This window comes from Trichechus manatus, unplaced genomic scaffold (assembly GCF_000243295.1).
Source record: "Trichechus manatus latirostris isolate Lorelei unplaced genomic scaffold, TriManLat1.0 scaffold00164, whole genome shotgun sequence".
Taxonomy (NCBI): domain Eukaryota; kingdom Metazoa; phylum Chordata; class Mammalia; order Sirenia; family Trichechidae; genus Trichechus; species Trichechus manatus.
Genome location: NW_004444100.1, coordinates 747,548 through 752,472, shown reverse-complemented (window position 1 = coordinate 752,472; position 4,925 = coordinate 747,548). Strand labels below are relative to the sequence as shown.

General features: G+C 39.1%; 1 long non-coding RNA gene across 1 annotated transcript in view; it reads right to left on the bottom strand.

Annotated features, from left to right (window-relative positions):
• The window catches only part of LOC111822354 (uncharacterized), a 30,169-nt gene extending 27,126 nt beyond the window's left edge, over positions 1–3,043 (bottom strand). The window contains exons 1-2 of the long non-coding RNA XR_002825630.1: positions 2,926–3,043; positions 347–394 (exon numbers count right to left, since the gene is read on the bottom strand). This is a non-coding gene — a long non-coding RNA (uncharacterized LOC111822354). The remainder of the gene's footprint in view (positions 1–346; positions 395–2,925) is intronic.
• Positions 3,044–4,925: the final 1,882 nt, after the last annotated feature.

Genomic DNA, 4,925 nt, shown 5'->3' with positions numbered 1-4,925 from the left:
GAAAAAAAAAAAAAAAAAAAACAACAACCACAGGTGCTGGGGAGATTGTAGAGACACTGGAACCCTCATCCATTGCTGGTAGGAATATAAAATGGTACAGTGGCTGTGGAAAACAGTTTGGCAGTTCCTGAAAAAGTTGAACATAGAACTGCATATGACCCAGAAATCCCTATCCTAGGTATATACCTAGAAGAAGTGAAAGCAGGAACATAAACAGAAATCTGTACACTAATGTTTATTGCAGCACTTTTCACAATAGCCAAAACATGGAAGCAAATGAAATGTCCATCAACAGATAAATGGATAAACAAAAAGTGGTATATACATACAATGGAATATTACTCACCCATAAAGAGAAATTAAGTTCTGATGCATGCCACAACGCAGATGAACCCTGAAAATATTATGTTGAGTGAAATAAGTCAGTCACAAAAAGACAAATACTGTATGATCTCACTCACGTGAACTAAGCAAACACATAGAAACCAAAGATTATTAGTGGTTATCAGGTGGCAGAAACAGTTAAGCCCTCAGCTTGCTAACTGAAAGAATAATGATTCAAACCCTCCCATCAGCTCTAAGAAATGCCTGGCCATCTGTTTTCTGAGTATTGTCTAACAAAGGGGAATACAGATGCATACGTACACACACAGTGGGGAGACACCATGTGAAGAACCATCTATAAGCCAAGGAATGCCAAGGAACTTCTGGGGCTACCAACAAGAAAGAATCTTCCCCTAGAGCCAATGCCCTGACTTGGACATATAGCCTGTTCTTTAGGGCCACCACTTGAGGTATTTTTTGTTATAGTGGCAGTAGGTAACTAAGACATCACCGTATAATAGTGCAACTGAGTTCTTCTCTAGCCTCAAGGAGAGTCCTAACTCAGCTAGAGTACTCCAACTCTCTTGTAATGATGAATGCCTGCCTATAATGAAATGCCTTCCAATTCTTGGGAGATTAGAATAATCCCCCATGCTACAATGGATGGGAATCTTCAGGGGACATGGGAATACCAGCTATCAACACAAAGAAGAATAACTTTTCTTTCTTTATCAAAGCTTCTATACTGTAAGACTAAGTTCTCCTGGAACCTTTGTCAGATTATCTTCCTTTTTTATTAATAAGTACCTTTTTTCTAATCATTTTGGGTTACAAAAATAATGCATGCTCATGGTAAGACTATTGGAAAATCGTAAATATATTTTTAAATGTTTAATAATTCACAACCTCTTCACCCAAAGATACTCTGTTAATGTTTTGACATACGACCTTTGTCTACATTGATAGATGGTGATAAATAGATTGATAGAGGCATAACTGCTACTGATATGGGTATGTAAATATATAGTTATTTTCCACTGAATATTATCTTATGAACCTTTTTCAGCTCATTTAAGATTCTTCAATGACCTTTTAAAAAAAGACTTTATAATGTTTATTGTAACTGTATAATGATCTATTTAGCAATCTGACACTGTTGGATATTTTGATGCTTTCAATGAGATAAAAACCAGATTGCTCTTCTAAACCCTGTTTGAATAAGAGAGGAAAGTACAGTGTGAACTGCATAAAGTAGAGGAAGATTTTCTGAAGAAAAACAGCAACATCCATTTTCCCATCGAAATCCAGGGATTTAAAATTTCTATCTGTCTGTCTACCCACCCACCCATCCACCCATGCACCCACCCACCCATCCATCCATCTATCCCTGTCTATCTATCTCAGAATTTAGGTGCTTATCTGAGCTTTATCAAGATGATTCAAGTTCAGTGGGGTTCTGTCTATGTCTGAGATGCCTCACCACTGGCCAAGGACAGGAAAGTGACAAGAAGACCACTTTGTCAGATTTTTGGCTAGCTCGTTTTCTAAACCAAGATGCAAATATCACATATACAACTTTACATGTAGTATTTTGGCTGTTTACTGTGGTTGCCAACTGGTGGGAGGACTAAAGAAAAAGAAAACTGGAAAGAAAATCAAAGAATGTTTTCTGAACCTTAAAATTGGCACAAGGATATTATCTCTACTTAAGCAGATCATTTACCTTTTCTCTTTTATTGTAAAAAGTAAGTGCCTGTTTTGAGATATACGTATTGGAGAAAAATGGTGACTAATTTGACAAAGAAAGTAGTATAAACTAAAAGGAATTAGATTAGTCCTGAAAGAAATTAGACTGGGGGAGGTGTCAAGAGAAATAGAAGAAAAACGTTTAGTATTCTGTGCAATGGAGCAGGCAAGAATTTGATAGCATGGAAGTGCAAATTAAAATAATATATACTATTTTACACCTAACAAATTGGAAAAAGTTTGAATACCAAGTGCGGTCAAGGCTATGGAGAAATGGAAACTCTCATACAGTACTACTGAAGCCCTGAGCAATGAGTGACCGCGGTAAGATGACGTTCCCTGAGATAGTTCACTCAAAGATTACTGTGAACTGTATACCACAATTTAATCAATATTCTACATGCTCATTTCACAGTGCTGGTTCTGAAGTCTCAGGAAGGAAATACAAAAATTTTCCTAGTAATCCTTCCCCAAAATGGGCTTTTTGGCCACGTGGGCATCCTTCCTACCTCAACCTTCCTCCTTCCTCCTTCCTCGCACCAGGAGAAAACAACAAATACCACCCACTTGCAACCAATTCTCTTAATCCCACCCACAGGAGTCAAGAAAAAAACAGCCAACCAACCAACCAAACAAAAAAACTCAAACCTGTTGCTGTCCAGTCAATTCCGACTCATAGCAACCTTATAAGACAGAAGTAGAACCATAGGGTTTCCAAAGAGCAGCTGGTGGATTGGAACTGCTGACCTTTTGGTTAGCAGCGTAACTCTTAACCACTGCACCACCTTATAAAACACATTTATTTGTTTAAAAATGTAACTTGCGGACAGCATTTTCACCGAAAAACATTCTCACCCTCTTGGTGCTTGTCCGTTGCATATTTTTCTTCCAGACTTGTTCCTCCCTACAGCTTTTGCAGGCATTTCTCTGAAAGTACATTCAAGATATCTTTAAGAGTCAGAAACGCTACCTGAATTTGCAGCCAGTTTCCTGTTGGGCTCACGTTTTGCAGAACTCACGCTTGGTGTGCAGCAGGTGGGCAAGGTGTTTGAAAAAACAGGAAGCACCTGTGAATGTGTGACATTATTCTTGGAAGCAGAAGGCTCCCTTTGAGATGGCTGTAGATGCTTCTTGTGTTTCAGGTATGAGAACTTTTGTAAGACCTTTACATACTTTAAAGACCATGAGCTTCCAAACGGCAGGATTATTTAGAAAGTCAGGTACGTCTGTGAGCATGGTGGAAGTCCATAGCTTTCTTATGTTTTCATGCACATTTCTCCTTTGTGCTGGGCATATTGATAGACATGGAAATGAAGGTAGGCTTTTAACCACCATGGGGGAGTTATAACCAAATTAGCATTTGAGGTATGAGATTTTTGTAGATGTATAAGTTATTTCTTTAATAAGGATACTTCTTCATTCACTGAGTTATTCATTCATTTAGTAAATAGTTTTGCATGCAAGGCACTAAGGTAAATCCTGGGGATACATTGGGCGCAAAGCAGAAATGGTTGCATGGAAGTTCCAGTCCTATGTTTTAGCCCTAATATTATCTACAAGAGCGTTTCACTACTGTTCTCATGTTTATACATGTCTATATGATTTAGTTATGTGTTTAATTGAAATGTGACAGAAATAAATCTTCTACTGATAGGTGCATTAAATCATCATCAGTGGCTAGGTAGCCTAGCTAGTGGTCGCTCCTGCCAGTGAAGTCCAGCTCGTGAATTTAGTTTCATTGTGGGCTAATTGTAGTGACCCTATTCCTTGGCTGTAGATACCTTATCTAATTGCTACCCTGCAAATACACTCTTGACCAAAAGATAAACTGTACTACAAAGTGTCACTGGATCATCAAAGGCCCTTTATTACTCTTGGGGTGTGGAGGGCTCAACAGTTTTTGTTCTACAGTGTATCAGTAACATTATTTTCATATTGGGGCAAAAAATGACATATGGTAAAGAATATAGTTCCCTCCTTCATACACATGTTCTAAGAAAGACAACACATGTATGTATGTGGCAGTCTGCTTCTGTAAAGACTGCAGCTGTGGAAACGCTATGAGCAATACTACTCTGTCCTTTAAGGCCTCTAAGAATCAGAATCGAATCGACAGAGTGGGTTTGATTTTGGTTTTGGTATGTACTTTTTAGCTGTAACATTCTGTAATTCTGTAAAAGTCTCTTTCTCTTAGAGACATGTTTCATTGGGAGATACGGAACTCAGAAACTACCCAGTGAGGGAGGTTGTGAACGTGATCAATTAATGGAAAACCTGAACACGCTCAGTTTCCTTGGGTACCTAAACAAAGCATCTGACAGTGGGTGGCTGAGTGAGTGTGGGAGGTGGAGGTAAGTAGGGAGCTTCTAGAACTTTCTCCAGTCCTTTTCTTGCTGCAGAATCAGAGTAGGCAGCCAGTGTGGCTAACTAGCAAGGCCAATTTGATAGAATTGAGATTACCTTATTAGGTTTTGAAGCTTGTTTCTAGTAGAAAGTTACTTCACTTGCAAAGGCTGGCAAATCCAAAATTAAAAAGTCAGACAGCAGGGCTCTGTCTTAGAGGCTGCAGAGATTGACAAATCCCAAGATCAGCAGCCAAAACGGCAGGTAAGCTTCTAGCTCAAGTCCCAAGAACCGGAGATCAGATGAACAGGAGGTAGCTGCACGATCCAGAGCAAGCAAAAGCCCACCAGCTTTGCCAGAAATTCCACCTATACTTGATGCAGTCCACACTCCCAAGGAAACTCCTTTTCAACTGATTGGCTACTCCCAGCAGAGCCCATTGTGGAGATGATCACATTATATCAGATCTCATCATGGAGATGATTACATTATTATATGACAACCAAACTACA